The sequence below is a fragment of the Nicotiana tomentosiformis genome, chromosome 9, assembly GCF_000390325.3.
Source record: "Nicotiana tomentosiformis chromosome 9, ASM39032v3, whole genome shotgun sequence".
Taxonomy (NCBI): domain Eukaryota; kingdom Viridiplantae; phylum Streptophyta; class Magnoliopsida; order Solanales; family Solanaceae; genus Nicotiana; species Nicotiana tomentosiformis.
This window is the reverse complement of record NC_090820.1, coordinates 77,430,247-77,447,643: the sequence shown is the minus strand read 5'-3', so window position 1 is coordinate 77,447,643 and position 17,397 is coordinate 77,430,247.

The following is a 17,397-nucleotide window of genomic DNA, read 5'->3' as shown; positions in this document are numbered from 1 at the left end:
ACAAGTCACAGGCTTTTAAGAGGAAATACTAGGTGTCTCTATACATCAGAGTGTAAAGAAAATAAGGGAAAATAACATAGTAAGGATAGAGGGGGACTCCGAGGTTTGTGGACGCTGGCAGATGTACCTTGAAGTCTCCACGTGCGGTCCAACTCACTAGTATCTGGAATGGTGGGAAGAACCTGGATCTGCACAAAACGATGTGCAGAAGTATAGTATGAGTACACCACAACGGTACCCAATAAGTGCCAAGCCTAACCTCGGTAGAGTAGTGACGAGGTCAGGTTGGGGACCTACTGGTTTAAAAGAAAAATAATGCGGAAGATGTAATAATATTTTGAAATAACTAAGAATTTAAACAACAAGAAATTTCAGAAAAACTTAGCACATTAAATAGAAGTAAACAACAGGGGCACTCCCAAGGTATCGCCTCGTAGTCCCAAATATAAATATGCACGACAGGGGGATCTCCCGAGGTACCGCCTCATAGTCCCAAAGTAAATATGTCAGATAGGGGGATCTCTCGAGTAAACGCCTCGTAGTCCCAAAGTAAATATGCAATACAGGGGGATCTCCCGAGTAAACGCCTCGTTGTCCCAAAGTAAATATGCAGTACAAGGGGATCTCCCAAGGAACCGCCTCGTAGTCCCAAAGTAAATATGCAGCAGGTAATCGAAGGAAACACAAATTTTCAGCAAGAATCTTACAGTTAAAGATTTAATTCAAATCAAGGAAAACATGTAACTCAACTAAGCATGTTGCATAAATTGCAAGTAAGAGTTAAGGCATGTAGACATGCGATACTAGGCTAAACATGATCACTACATATGCTAAGGCAACTCAGTTAATGTATTTTAAAAGAAGACAACTCAGTTAAGGAAATTCAAAAGATGACAAATCAGCAAGAACCAAATTTTCCATAATCAGCCCGTGTATGCACTCGTCACCTCGCGTACACGGCGCTCACATATCACAAATTGTTACAACAGTACCAAATCCTAAGGGAATTTCCCCCACACAAGGTTAGACAAGTCACTTACCTCAAATCTCGCTCAATCAGTCAAGTAGTATACCTTTCCATCGTCTTTCCAACTCCGATCAACTCGAATCTAGCCAAAACAATTTCATACTATAAATATAACTACAAGAAACTAATTTAAATAATGAAACTACGACTTTAGCAAAGAATAAAAAATTTGGCCCAAAAAGTCGACCCGGGCCCACGTATCGGAATCGGGTAAAATTCACAAAATACGAACACCCACTCGACCACGAGTTCACCCATACCACAATTACCAAAATTTGACACCAAATCTCCACTCAATTCCTCAAATTAACTCTCCAAATCCCTAACCTCAAACTCCCAATTTTCACCTTAAATACACACTAACTAGGTGGAAAAATCAATGGGGAATCAAGTTTATTGATAAAAAATAAACAAAAGGGTCTTACCTCAAGAAACCCCTCGAAAATTCTTTCAAAACTCGCCAAGACCCGAGCTCAAAATGTCAAAATGATAAAAATGACGAACTCTTGATTTAATATAGTCTACCCATGCTTTCCGCTTTTGCGGACCAAATTCCGCTTCTGCGGCACAACTTCTGCGCTGGAGTCTCTGCATCTGTGGAGTTCACTTAAGCTCCCTGATTCTGCACCTGCACGCAAATGTCCGCATCTGCGGTCCGCTTCTGAGATTTCGATTGAGTGAGCACGTGCTTTTAGGACTTATATGTTTGTTGGTGTCCCTACTAGTGGAATTTACGATAAGATGACTACGTGGTGAGTATGATGTGACTGCGAGATGTTTTAAGATTGTTTGAATGTGACGAGAAGAGTTTACTTGAGAGGTAGCAAGGACTATTGGGTGTTTGATTCTGTCTTGATATGGCGTATGGTCTCGAATTATGGGTGTGTTGAGGGATCTCTCATGTTGTTTAGTTGTGGAGTGAAGTAGATTCTCATGTCTTGTTTATGAGTTCAAAATCAAGAAGATTAAGTGAATGCATAATAGTTATGACTGCGGAAGAGTATAGAGAGATCTCAGCTTAAGGCAAAGCAGGTGGGTTACCTCCGCTGGGTGTCCTGATGTTGTGCGGTCCCTATGTTATTTTTGTAGAAAGTTCTCCTTTACCAACGAATTATATGTGTTGCAATTTGAGTTTGGACCGCTTGTGGAAGTTGGCTTAACCATCACGAGGATGAATGTGAGATTTGCAGATGATTTGAGGTACTAGATGGTTTGTGTTTCATGAGCTGATGAAGGATTTAGTCGAATCTCACCGCGGTATTATGGCAGTAATAGAGTATGGGCATTGTGAATTATTGTGTGTTTTGTTCTATGGCTTTGAGCCAAGTGGGGGAGTCAGCTATCGACGAGCTGATTGCACGATTATGTGTTGTATTGGTTTCGGTTTGAGGTATACTGGTGAATCAGTTATGATTGCAGGGGTTGAGATTGAGGATGGCTCGAGTAAGGGGATTTCTGAATATGGGTTGTATTACACTCTATGGGTATATGGGAATCATTGAATGATTGAGTGGTTAGTCATGAAGGATGTAGTGTGCATGGAATAGGAATTGCTCGGTTGCTTAGAAGTATGGGTTACTCCCTTGGGTGTTAGTGTGCTAACGGGGCACATGTCGTTCGGTCCGTTTGGTCGGTTTAATTGAGATTCGAGAAGAGTGGATGACTCTCGAGAATGGTTCTAATGGATTCAAGATTTAAATGTAGCGATTTGGAATTTTCAAGATTTGTATATGGATAGAAACTGAGAGTTACATTGGACGGTGTCGAGACTTGTGGCATTTATATATAATTATGGACTATGCATTTCAGTATCAAGAACGTGAAGGAAACAATTTTAGGTTAACACAAGGTCTCTTTAGAGTGGGTGTCTCGGTTGTGGTGCTTTGGGGTGCTTAAAAGGGAAGTTAGCGGCTTATGGGCCTTAGGGCATTGTGATTTTATACTAGGGTCTCTTGTGTGGTGAAATTTAGTTAAGGATCGTGGTGTTCTAGCCAGGAGAAGTATGAATTTGAAGGCAATTTGGAAAGGACTTGGAGAAATAGGACAGCTTGGTAGTAGGTTGGATCAACACAGTAATGGATATAATCGGTTCTTTGGGTACTTATGACGTGGCTAGTCTCTACAGGTGTTTCGTGGCAATGCTCTTAGGTTTTGGCGATCTGTGTGGCTGGGTTGAATTAGAGAGATTAGGTTCTGATAGATTGGTTATGTGTAAATGGGCTTCGAAGAGTTCTCAATGATTTTTACCACGGTTCGAGGAGTATATTTCCTACTGGCGTGAGGAGCATGTGGTGTATAGTGAATTTCTCCTAGATGAAATCAAATGGATGGTCCTTGGCTAATTGAGTATGTAGTTGCTTGTGACTCGGAGTGGAGTATGAAGTTCTCATATTTTTCATATGATGGCATGGTATATGCGGTGTGTTGAGTGGGATTGAGATTTACGTGAGCGAGATCATAGTTCAGTTTTGAAGGGAAGGTCATAAAATTCGTAGGTAGCATGGACGGTTTCAGATGACTAGGTAAATGATATTACTGTAAAGTTGGGATCAGATATGGTGATTCGAGTGTTCTATGGATTTGGAGACTAGGGGTTCTCAGGAGCAGATTGTTTCATGGGTGTGGACTGTGAAATTATGGCCGAAGCTAGCCAGATGATAGTATGTCTTATGATTCAGTCATTGTGGGCTTTCAGAGGTTTATTTATCTATTTGTGGGTGCCCGGAGTTGATTTGGGTGTCCATTGGTAGTCCCAATTAGGATGTGTATTCTACTCCGAGTTGGATTGGTTGGCTCCATAATGCTATTGTTGAGGGATGTGTCATTCGGTTGTTGCTGAGCTTATTCGTGTTCTCGAATTTTCTGTGAGTTACTCTTCTATGCTACGAGTTGTGATTCGTTGGTTTTAGGCACACATGGTGCGATTCTATTATGGTCTTATAGCGAAATGTGAGTGAGATGAGTAATTGGGTATTGCATGATTGAGGGCGTATTGGTTATGTTCTTTCGGGTTTTGTGTGGCCTTGTGTCATCTGCTTCCCCGTGGTTATGGTAATGTACTTTGGGTACTCGATGTCGCATTTTGCGTGGCTATTGATTTTGACCAGGATGGCTCGAGGTATATGATATGGACTAGCATTTGGATGGAGTCGCGTATTGCAGCAGAGTTATGTTGAGGTATGAACCTTTGTGTTCTACGGTATGTGATAGGTTCTTAGCATTGCGTTGTGGTGGTACCCGTTGAGCTTGCGGGACGGTTCTCTTGATTGAGCCATTTTCGTTATTGAATACATTTGGATTATTTCTTATTGGTGCATGGATTGCACGGGTTGTGACTCTGAGTAGTATTGGTGTTGCGTGTCAGTAGAGTAGTTGGTATTCGATAAGATGGAGTTGTCGGATCTAGGATAGGTTCTATCAGGTTTGACTGCGGTATATTTGGAAGGATAATATCGGAAGTCGGCTTAGGAATTGGCTATAGTTCTTGTTGAAGGAGAGGGAGCTCCACGACTTGTTGATTTGATGAATGATTATGAGTTTATGCGTGTTCTTTCATTATCGGCACTGTACGAAGGTTTTAGAATGAGGTCTTGTTAGGTATGAGGTTTATTACCGGGATTGGGTTGTTCTGAGCACTTACTGTGATCGAAGATTTTGCTATGGTTATTTGATTAATGTGGTATATCCTGTGATTGTAGCTTGGGTTATGGTTGCGGTTCATTACAACTTGTTCAGACTTATACAATGTGTAGGTTGCGAGATTCAGATCTTATAAAAAATTCCGGATGCTGAAAAATTGGATTCTAAGGCTTATGGAATAGGTTGAATCGAGAAATTTCAGTTATGTTGTGTTATCGGACCTATATGGGATAGGGTGACGTGGGATCACCCCCGGGTACGTGCATGGTAAGGTTATGCGGCAGTTTGATGGTTTTGGGAACAACTCTTGGCACGTTCAAGGACGAAAGTATGTTTAAGTGGGGGTGAATGTAACGACCCGACCGGTCATTTTGAGCATTTGCACTTCGCTCAATAGTTTACGGGCATGAGTAGCTCCATATAATGTATTATGATTTATGTGAATCGTCGGTTTTGGTTTTCAGGTTATTTGGAATCGGTATGGAAGATTGAATTTCATTGTTGAAGGTTTAAGTTGAAAGAGTTGACCAAGTTTGGCTTTTTGTGAGTTTGACCCCGGAATGGAGTTTTGATGATTCTGTTAGGTCCGCATGGTGATTTTGGACACAGGCGTAAGCTCGGATTTGCATTTGGATGTTTCTATAAGGTTTCGGCTCAAATTGGCAAAAAATGGAAATTTAAAGGTTTGGAAAGTTCATAAGTTTGACCGGAAGTTGACTTTGAGGACATCGAATTTGGATTGTGGTTTCCGGGAATTGTAATAGCTTCGTCATGTCATTTGGGACTTGTGTGCAAAATTTGGGTTCATTCCGGGATGATTTGATATGTTTCGGCTCGAGTTTTGGAAATTGAAAGTTCAAAGTTCACAGATTTTGATTTGAGGTGTGATTCATCGTTTAATGTTTTTATGTGTGTTTTGAGTCCTCAAGTAGGTCCGTGTTATGTTATGTGACTTGTGGGTATGTTTGGACGGTGTCCCGAGGGGCTCAGGCGTGTTTCAGTTTAATTTCATATCATTTGTTTCAATGTTGCTATTTCTGGTGTGACTGCATATGCGGCTGCTTTGCGCAGGTGCGATGGTCGCAAAAGCGACGAAGGGGTCACAGGAGCGGAAATATTGCTGGGAGCAGGGGTCCGCAGAAGCGGAGATTGCTTCGCATCTGCGAAGGTGCAGATGCGGTGAGTTGAGCGCAGAAGCGGTTGGCAGCGCAAAAATGATATTTAGGCGCGCACTTGTGAGTGCGCAGGTGCAAAGGTAGGCCTCTAGTGCTTCTCTGCAGAAGCGTGATTTTGGTCGCAAAAGCGACGCCGCTGAAGCGGCTAATGTGTCACAGGTGCGAAAGTGCTGGGCAGAATGATAAATACAAGGGTTCACGATTTTGGCTTCATTTTAACATTCCAAGCTCGGATTGAGGCGATTTTTAAAGAAAATGTTACCATTTGAATTGGGGGTAAGTGTTCTCTACTTGGTTTTAGTTATATTTCATGAATCTACCTTCGTTTTTGGTAATTGGATTGTGAATTTAAAGAGGAAATTGGGGGTTTTGGCCTAAAGTTTCATAATATAAATTTCTGAGTTTTGAACATCGAATTGGAGTCGGATTTGAGTGAAACTAGTATGGTTGGACTCGTAATTGAATGGGTTGTCATATTTGTTGGGTTTCGAGGCACGAGCCCAGGCATGATTTTTGGCCAGTTTTGGGTTTTGATTAAGGATTTGATCTTTATCATTTTGAATTGTTTCCTTGGGCTTTATTTGATGTATTTGAGTTTCTTTAGGCTAGTTTTGAGCCATTCAGAGGTCACTACACGCGTGATGTAATCTTTGGATCATTGCTTGGCTTGCTCGGCATTGGTATTGGCTCGTTCGAGGCAAGTAACTCTTCTAAACATTGTGCTGAAGGTATGAAACCCCACAATATATGTTATGTGATAGGTATTGGGGTGATGCACATGCTAGGCGACGGGCGTGTAGGCGTGCACCATGTGAATTGGGACTTTGTTGCTTCTATGGCACTGTATGGTGGTCCTACATTGTTGATATCCATTTTTCCACCATGTGATAAAGTAGTTAAGCTATCAATCATGCTAGATATCATGTTTAGGCATTATGTTGATACTGTTTGGACCCATAGTGGTCTTTTCCTATTGTCATCTCACTGATTTCTTTGATATGTCGTACTCAGTCATATCCATGTATTCATACCATAACTCAGTCTCACATATTATTTATTGATACATCATATCATTGCTGTCGGGCAAGTTTTATGACATTGTGAGCCCGTGAGTGAGACTAGAAAGAATGATAACTGAGTGAGGTCGAGGGCCTGAGTGAGAGTGATATTTTGGGATTGGGCTGCACGCCATAACATATTATATTGATTATATTTTATGGGATCGGGCTGCACGCCGCAGCGATATACTGATATATTTTATGGGATCGGATTACACGCCGCAGTGATATATTGATTACATTTTTTGGGATCGGGTTGCACGCCGCAAAGATATAGCGCTTGGGCTAAAGGAGCCCCTCTGTAGTCTGCACACCCCCAGTGAGCACAGTCGACTATATATATGTGGATCGGGCTGCACACCGCAGCGGGTATTGTACAACGCTGAGTGATTGAGTGTGCTGAGCATTGAGCATAGTGAGAGAGGATGCGAGACAGTGAGATTGAGTACTATGAGAGTGTGAGTACATGAGCTCATCATCGAGATGCATTGCATTTGATATGCGTACTTGAGATACATCTTCTTCTGCTACCCAATTTTGGGACATTTATGATTTTACCCATTGAGCATTTCATCTATGATGGTTCACGTGCTTTTCGATTGTGTGAGCACGTGCTTTTGGGACTTATATGTCCGTTGGTGTCCCTACTAGTCGAGTTTGTGATTGGATGACTACGTGGTGAGTATGATGTGACTGCGAGATGTTTTAAGATTGTTTGAATGTGACGAGAAGAGTTTACTTGAGAGGTAGCAAGGACTATTGGGTGTTTGATTTCTATCTTGATATGGCGTATGGTCTCGAATTATGGGTGTGTTGAGGGATCTCTCATGTTTTTTAGTTATGGAGTGAAGTAGATTCTCATGTCTTGTTGATGAGTTCAGAATCAAGAAGATTAAGTAATTGCGTAATAGTTATGACTGTGGAAGAGTATAGAGAGATGTCAGCTTGAGGCAAAGCAGGTGGGTTACCTCCGCTGGGTGTCCTGAGGTTGTGCGGTCCCTATGTTATTTTTGTAGAAAGTTTTCCTTTACCCACAAATTATATGTGTTGCAATTTGAGTTTGGATCGCTTGTGGAAGTTGGCTTAACCATCACGAGGATGAATGCGAGATTTGCAAATGATTTGAGGTACTAGATGGTTTGTGTTGCCTGAACTGATGAAGGATTTAGTCGAATCTAACCACGATATTATGGCAGTAATAGAGTATTGGAATTGTGAGTTATTGTGTGTTTTGTTCTATGGCTTTGAGCCAAGTAGGAGAGTCTGCTATCGACGAGTTGATTGCACGATTATGTGTTGTATTGGTTTCGGTTTGAGGTATACTGGTGAATCAGTTATAACTGCAGGGGTTGAGATTAAGGATGACTCGAGTAAGGGGATTTATGGATATGGGTTGTATTACACTCTATAGGTATATGGGAATCATGGAATGATTGAGTGGTTAGTCGTGAAGGATGTGGTGTGTATGGAGTAGGAATTGCTCGGTTTCTTAGGAATGTGGGTTACTCCCTTGGGTGTTGGTGTGCTAATGGGGCACAGGTCGTTCAGTCCGTTTGGTCGGTTTAATTGAGATTTGAGGAGAGTGGATGAATCTCGAAATGGTTCTAATGGATTCAAGATTTAAATGTAACGATTTGGAATTTTCAAGATTTGTATATGGTTAGAAACTGAGAGTTACATTGGACGGTGTCGACATTTGTGGCATTTCTATATCATTATGGACTATGCATTTCAGTATTAAGAAGGTGAAGGAAACAAGTTTAGGTTCACACAAGGTCTCTTTAAAGTGGGTGTCTCGGTTGTGGTGAATTTTGGTTAAGGATCGTGGTGTTCTAGCAAGGAGAAGTATCAATTTGAAGGCAATTTGGAAAGGACTTAGAGAAATAGGACAGCTTGGTAGTAGGTTGGATCAGCACAATAATGGATATAATCGGTTCTTTGGGTACTTATGACGCGGCTAGCCTCTACAGGTGTTTCGTGGCAATGCTCTTGGGTTTTAACGACCTGTGTGGCTGGGTTGAGTTAGAGAGATTCGGTTCTGATAGCTTGGTTATGTGAAAATGGGCTTCGAAGAGTTTTCAATGGTTATTACCACAGTTCGAGGAGTATATTTCCTACTGGCGTGAGGAGCATGTGGTGTATAGTGAATTTCTCCTGGATGAAATCAAATGGAAGGTCCTTGGCTAATTGAGTACGTAGTTTTTTGTGTCTCGGAGTGGACTATGAAGTTCTCGTATTTTTCATATAATGGCATGGTATATGCGGTGTATTGCGTGGGATTGAGATTTACATGAGCGAGATCACGATTCAGTTTTGAAGGGAAGGTCATAAAATTTGTAGGCAGCATGGACGGTTTCAGATGACTAGGTAAATGATATTACTGTTTGGTATGGCTTGATGAGAGTATACATTTCAGAAGGGGCAATGTGTTTTGATTTATGGATACTTCATTGGTACTATAGCACTATCCTGGTTGATCGACTGCTGCTATTCAAATTTTTCTATGTGGAACGGAAGAATTTTAGAAGTATTTTTTGTGGGATGATCGTGTATGAGAGATGTGTTAGACATTCTGGCGGTGGAGTTGGGATCAGATATGGTGATTCGTGTATTCTATGGATTTGGAGACTGGGGGTTCTCAGGAGCGGATTGTTTCATGGGTGTAGACTGTGAAGTCATGGCCGAAGCTAGCCAGATGATAGTATGTATTATGATTCAGTCATTGTGGGCTTTCGGAGGTTTATTTATCTATTTGTGGGTGCCCGGAGTTGATTTGGGGGTCCATTGGTAGTTCCAATTAGGATGTGTATTCTACACCGAGTTGGATTGGTTGGCTCCATAATGCTATTGTTGAGGGATGTGTCATTCGGTTGTTGCTGAGCTTATTTATGTTCTGGAATTTTCTATGAGTTACTCTTCTATGCTACGAGTTGTGATTCGTTGGTTTCAGGCACACATTGTGCGATTCTATTGTGGTCTTATAGCGGAATTTGAGCGAAATGAGTAATTGGGTATTGCATGATTGAAGGCGTATTTGTTATGTTTTTTCGGGTTTTGTGTGGCCTTGTGTCATCTGCTTCTCCGTGGTTATGGTAATGCACTTTGGGTACTCGATGTCGAATTTTGCGTGGCTATTGATTATGAGCAGGGTGGCTCGAGGTATATGATATGGACCAGTATTTAGATGGAGTCGCGCATTGCAGCGGAGTTATGTAGAGGTATGAACCTTTGTGTTAAAGTCGGGTGATGGTTCTACGGTGTGTGATAGGTTCTTAGCATTGCGTTGTGGTGGTACCCGTTGAGCTTGCGGGACGGTTCTCTTGATTGAGCCATTTTCGTTATTGAATACATTTGGATTGTTGCTTATTGGTGCATGGATTGCACGGGTTGTGACTCTGAGTAGTATTGGTGTTACGTTTCAGTAGAGTAGTTGGTATTCGATAAGATGGAGTTGTCGGATCTAGGATAGGTTCTATCAGGTTTGATTGCGGTATATTTGGAAGGATAATATCGAAAGTCGGCTTATGAATTGGCTATAGTTCTTGTTGAAGGAGAGGGAGCTCCACAACTTGTTGATTTGATGAATGATTATGAGTTTCTGCGTGTTCTTTCATTATCGGCACTGTACGAAGGTTTTAGAATGAGGTCTTGTTAGGTATAAGGTTTATTACCGGGATTGGGTTGTCCTAAGCACTTACTATGATCAGAGATTTTGCTATGGGTATTTGAGTTCTGTAGTATATCCTGTGATTGTAGCTTGGGTTATGGTTGCGGTTCATTACAACTTGTTCAGACTTATACAATGTGTAGGTTGCGAGATTCAGATCTTATAAAAAATTCCGGATGCTGAAAAATTGGATTCTAAGGCTTATGGACTAGGTTGAATCGAGAAATTTCAGTTATGTTGTGTTATCGGACATATATGGGATAGGATGACGTGGGATCACCCCCGGGTACATGCATGGTAAGGTTATACGGCGGTTTTATGGGTTTGGGAACAACTCTTGGCATGTTCGAGGACGAACGCATGTTTAAGTGGGGGGTGAATGTAACGACCCGATCGATCGTTTTGAGCATTTGCACTTAGCTTGATACTTTACGGGCATGAGTAGCTCTGTATGATGTATTATGATTTATGTGAATCGTCGGTTTTGGTTTTCAGGTTATTCGGAATCGGTTTGGAAGAATGAATTTCATTGTGATGCTTTAAGTTGAAAGAGTTAACCCAGTTTGGCTTTTTGTGAATTTGACCCCGGAACAGAGTTTTGATGGTTCCATTAGGCCCGGATGGTGATTTTGGACATGGGCGTATGCTCGGATTTGCATTTGGATGTTTCTATAAGGTTTCAGCTCAAATTGGCGAAAATTGGAAATTCGAAGGTTTGGAAAGTTTATAAGTTTGACCGGAAGTTGACTTTGAGGTCATTGGATTCGGATTGTGGTTCCGGAAATTGTAATAGCTTCGTCATGTCATTTGGGATTTGTGTTCAAAATTTGGGTTCATTTCGGGATGATTTGATATGTTTCGACGCAAGTGTTGGAAATTAAAAGTTCAAAGTTCATAGATTTTGATTTGAGGTGTGCTTTGTCGTTTCGATGTTTTTATGTGTGTTTTGAGGCCTCGAGTAGGCCCGTGTTATGTTATGTGACTTGTAGGTATGTTTGGATGGGGTCCCGAGCGGTTCGAGCGTGTTTCTGATTGAAATCGGATCATTTTCTTCAATGTTACTATTGTTGGTTCTGGTATGACCGCATCTGCGGCTGGTTTGTGTAGGTACGATGGTCGCAGAAGTGACGAAGGGGTCGCAGGAGCGGAAATATTGCTGGGAGCAGGGATCCACAAAAGAGGAGATTGCTTCGCATTTGCGAAGGCACAGATGCAGTGAGTTGAGCGCAGAAGCGGTTGGCAGCGCAGAAACGATATTTAGGCGCGCATTTGTGAGTGCGCAGGTGCGAAGGTAGGCCTCTAGTGCTTCTCCGCAGAAGCGTGATTTTGGTCGCAAAACCGACGCTGCTGAAGCGGCTAATGTGTCACAGGTGCGAAAGTGCTGGGCAGAATGATAAATACAAGGGTTCGCGATTTTGGCTTCATTTTAACATTCCAAGCTCGGATTGAGGCGATTTTTAAAGAAAATGTTACCATTTGAATTGGGGTAAGTGTTCTCTACTTGGTTTTGGTTATATTTCATGAATCTACCTTCGTTTTTGGTAATTGGATTGTGAATTTAAAGAAGAAATTGGGGGTTTTCGCCTAAAGTTTCATAATATGAATTTCTGAGTTTTGAACATCGAATTGGATTCAGATTTAACTAAAACTAGTATGGTTGGACTCGTAATTATATGGGTTGTCGGATTTTGTGAGATTTGTTGGGTTTTGAGATGCGGGCCCAGGTGTGATATTTAGCTGGTTTTGGGTTTTGATTAATGATTCGATCTTTATCATTTGGAATTGTTTCCTTGGGCTTTATTTGATGTATTTGAGTTGCTTTTGGCTAATTTTGAGCCGTTCAGAGGTCGCTACGCGCATGATGTCATCTTTGGAGCATTGATTGGCTTGCTCGACATTGGTATTGGCTCTTTCGAGGTAAGTAACTCTTCTAAACTTAGTGATGAGGGTATGAAACCCCGCAATACGTGTTATGTGATTAGTATTGAGGTGACGCACATGCTAGGTGACGGCCGTGTGGGCGTGCACCATGTGAATTGGGACTATGTTGCTTCTATGGCACTGTATGGTGGTTCTACATTGTTGATATCCGTGTTTTCACCATGTGATAAAGTAGTTAAGCTGTCAATCATGCTAGATATCATGTTTAGGCATTACATCTGTCAATCATACTGTTTGGACCCATAGTGGTCATTTCTTACTGTCATCTCACTGATTTCTTTTATATTTCGTACTCAGTCATATCCATGCATTCATACCATAACTCAGTCTCACATATTATATATTGATACATCATATCATTGTTGTCGGACTAGTTTCTTGACATTGTGAGCCCGTGAGTGAGACTAGAGAGATTGATGACTGAGTGAGGTCGAGGGCCTGAGTGAGAGTGATATTTTGGGATTGGGCTGCATACCGCAGCATATTATATTGATTTTATTTATGGGATCGGGTTGCACGCCACAGCGATATACTGATTATATTTTATGGGATCGGGTTGCACGCCGCAGCGATATATTGGTTACATTTTTTGGGACCGGGCTGCACGCTGGAGCGATATAACGCTTGGGCTGAAGGAGCCCCTCCGGAGTCTGCACACCCCAAGTGAGCGCAGTCAACTATATATATGTGGATTGGGCTGCATGCTGCAGCGGGTATTGTACAACGCTGAGTGATTGAGTGTGATAAGCATTGAGCATAGTGAGAGAGGATTCGAGACATTGAGATTGCGTAATATGAGAGTGTGAGTACATGAGCTCATCATCGAGATGCATTGCATTTGATATGCGTACTTGAGACGCATCTCCTTCTGCTACCCAGTTTTGGGACATTTATGATTTTACCTGTATCTTGACATGTAGGCATAGAGACGTACTTTCCTCATGCTATCTGAAAATGAAACATCTTACTTATTGTTGAAAGGAATTTTGGAAAAAATCACAGTTTTCAAACTTACTCGTATTTTGGCAAATTTTGTAAAAGATTTGAGTTTTCACTGAGATACTTGAAAAGCATGCCCATTTTTCTATAACTGTGAATGAGTTGAGTATCTTACTTCTGAGATACCTCTTTTATTACTTGTATTATGCTCTTATGAGCTGTTGTAAAATATTGGTATTGTACCCGACCTTGTGTCAGCTCGTCACTACTGTCAACCTAAGGTTAGGTTTGTTACTTACTGAGTACATGGGGTCGGTTGTACTTATACTACACTTCTGCACCTTGTGTGTAGATGTTGGCTGTTGATATTGCTATGTTCGATGGGAGCTGGATTGAAGATGTACCTGTTGGCTTACCTAGCGGGTTGAGTTAGGTGCCATCACGACTAGTGGATTTGGGGTCGTGACAGATCTCAATGGTAATGTTAGTGTATTTAATTAGAGAAATATTTTTATAATTAGATTAAAACGCAATTTGTACAAATCGCATGATAGAATTAAGAAGATATCTTAGCTAGTAGAAATGAATACGTTGATCAACTAAATAAAAGATTGATTGCAAAATTTTATAGTAAAAACAAATTTTTTCCTATTTTTGACTCGGCAAAAAATGATACCAATAATTACTACTAAGAAAAATACTTAAATACTTTAATACCAAACAACCTTCTACCATACATGTTTGTTGTCAAGTTTATTATTTTTTATACGCCGAATAGCTTATGTAATAACACACAGATAATATATAAAAGTTTTGACAATAACGTCATACATGCAAAAATTATGATACTGGTCAATGTGCTTCTAAGTATATTCTTATCCCTGAATTCAACTTTCGTCTTTCGAAACTAAGGAATATCCTTTTAAATTTGTTTGAAAATAATTTTTAGTATGTTTATATTTTGCAAATATAATAAATAAAGACAAGGATAAACATCCTAAATATTTGACTATATTTACCGCAATATAATTTCTTGCACGAACAACTGTATGTTGCACTTTCAAGAAGGATATCAAGATCAATAATAAGAGTTCTGGTTAAAACAGAGCAACCAAAGCATTAGGAGGAAAAATACACAAAACAATATTGTCCACAAAGAAGTGTTCGTTAAGATACCATCACATTAAATACTTTTAAACTATAATACATAATTATCTAACTACCATGACAAAATTGATCATTTGTGTAAGTTTTGATGATGTCCTTTTATTTTAAATTCATGTATTATGGTAATGTAATAATATTTTTAGGCATTTAGATGATTGTTGTATTACTATACATAAAAAAAATTATTAATTAAATTTTATTGTTCCTTCATATAAATAAATATTTAAATCATCACGTGCCATTATTAACGTGCAACACACGTTCATAGATACTAGTATTATTAATTAAAGCTACCTCGGCGAATTATACTTAATACGGTCTAGGGGTTGTTTGGTTTGATGTATAATGGAGTAATATTTGCATTACTCATGCAACTTAGATTTTGTAACGACCCGATCGGTCGTTTTGAACTCTAGCGCGTCGTCCGTCGGTTTGAGGCCTTGAGTATCTTCACTTCAAGTATTATAACTTGTACGTCTGGTCGAAATTGAATTTCGGGAAGTTCGGAGTTGATTCGGATGGAAAATTATAAATTCGAAAGCTTTAAGTTGAAAGAGTTGACTAAAGTTTGACTTTTGAGTAAACGACCTCGGAATCGAGATTTGAATGTTCCAATAGGTTTGTATGATGATTTCGGACATGGGCGTATGTTCGGGTTGAGTATCGGATCGTCTGGGAGCATTTCAGCGCTCATTATGGAAAGTTAACATTTTGAAAATTTAAGAATTTATTAAGTTTGATTTGAAGTGGACTTTGGTGTTATTGATGTCCGTTTGAGTTTTCGAGCCTTGGAATATGTTTGTATTGTGATTTATGACTTGTGCACAAAGTTTGGCGTCATTCCGGAAAGTTTAAGTGTGATTCGGACGCGTTCGGCGAAGTTTGAATGTTTGAGAGTTTAAAGAAAGGTTTCGATCGTCAATTCATAATTTTGATGTTGTTTGATGTGGTTTGAGGCTTCGACTAAGTCCGTATCGTGCCTTGGGATGTGTTGGTATGCTTGGACGGGGTCCTGGGGGCCTCGGGTGCGAATTGGATTGGAAACGGATCGCGTTTGGGCTTGGAAGAATTGCTGAGGCAGCTGTGATCTTATGCAATCGCATCTGTGTAGAAAGAGCCGCAGGTGCGAGACCGTAGAAGAGGCCCTGGTGTCATAGAAGCGATTGGGTTTGAGTTTGGTTGGACTTGCAGGTGCGGGGAGTGGTCAAGTGCTAGAAGATCGCAGGTGCAAATGTTGTAGCGCACCTGCGGAGCCGCATGTGCGGTCGTGGGCGCGCAGGTGCGGAAGGCTGCTCGAGCTAGGGAGTCCGCAGATACGGATGGTTTCTGCAGATGCGGGTGATTTCCGCAGAAGCGGATGCGCATCTGCGATTGAGGGCCAGTAGAAGTGGAAGATGGTATCTTGGGGGAAAGCCGCATTTGCGAGGTAGCTTCTGCAGAAGCGGAGCCGCAGAAACACAAGGAGTTCCGCAAATGCGGAAAATCGTCTGGGCAGAATATATATGCTAGCCAATACGAGATTTGCTCATTTCATTTCATTTTTCTCTCTTGGCCGACTTTGGGGCGATTTTGGAGAGCTATTTCATCCACCTCTTGGGGGTAAGTATTTCTAAACCACTTTTTATTATATTTCATGAACATATATGAAATTTTAACATGGAAATTAGTATAAATAGGGAAATTTTGAAAGAAACCTAGAATTTGGTATTTTGGACTTTCGATCACGAAATTGGGAATGGAATTGGGAATAAATTATATTTTTAAGCTCGTAATGTTATGGGTAATGTATATTTTCAAAATATTTCGGAATCTGAGCACGTGGACCTGAGGGATGACTTTATTGACTTTTTGAGCGGAGTTGGAAATTGTTATAAATTGTTAAATTGTAAGCATTGGAGTATATTTTGATTGGTTTGCACGTTGTTTGACTAGTTTTGGAACGTTTGGCTTGGAGTTGAGTGTTAGAGTGGCATTGGAGCCGGTTATGGAACTTCGGAGCGAGGTAAGACTCCTGTCTAACTTTGTGAGGGGGAAACTACCCCCTAGGTGATGTAATTGTTATATGATACTAGTTGTGGGTGCTACATACGCACGAGGTGATGAGAGTCCGTACACAACTAAAGCATGTTTATGTCCGAGTAGACTTAGGACCTTATCATGTAATATTTGAATTATTTGAGCTCATTCTGCTAGCTTAATTAATTAAAGTTATAATTAAAATTGATTTAGAAATAAATATATGTATACTAGGCCGAGCCTTATCACTTTGAGTTGTGGGCGAGTTATTTGAGAAACGTTAAAGATAATATTCACTTTGTGCTCATGTACTGTATTGTAAGCACGTGTCTCATAATTCGGTAACTTCCTTTCTTTCTTGTGGAGCGGGCCGAACGCCTCCTCAATATAATAGATGAATCTATGGTTCGTGTCGCTCGACCCTCGGCAGTGTACACACTATTCTGGATCGGGCCGAACGACCTCGGCATAATCGTGCGTTATATCGCTGGTAGTTCGAACGCTCACGAGATTATCTTTCCACTGATGCCCATCATTTTATATGGTATTCCTTATGCATTTGATATTGGCACTTGGCATTTTTCTGAGCCGTTAAGGTAGAATACAAGGTTGAGAAACTCATACTTTAAAAGAAATATTTGGAAGATTATGTGACTTACAGATTTACCCCATTATTGTTGTGTGCTTCCTATCTACTTATGATTTATTATATTACTTTATTGGACCTCTCGTAAGTGTCGATGTTGACCCCTCGTCACTACTTGTCCA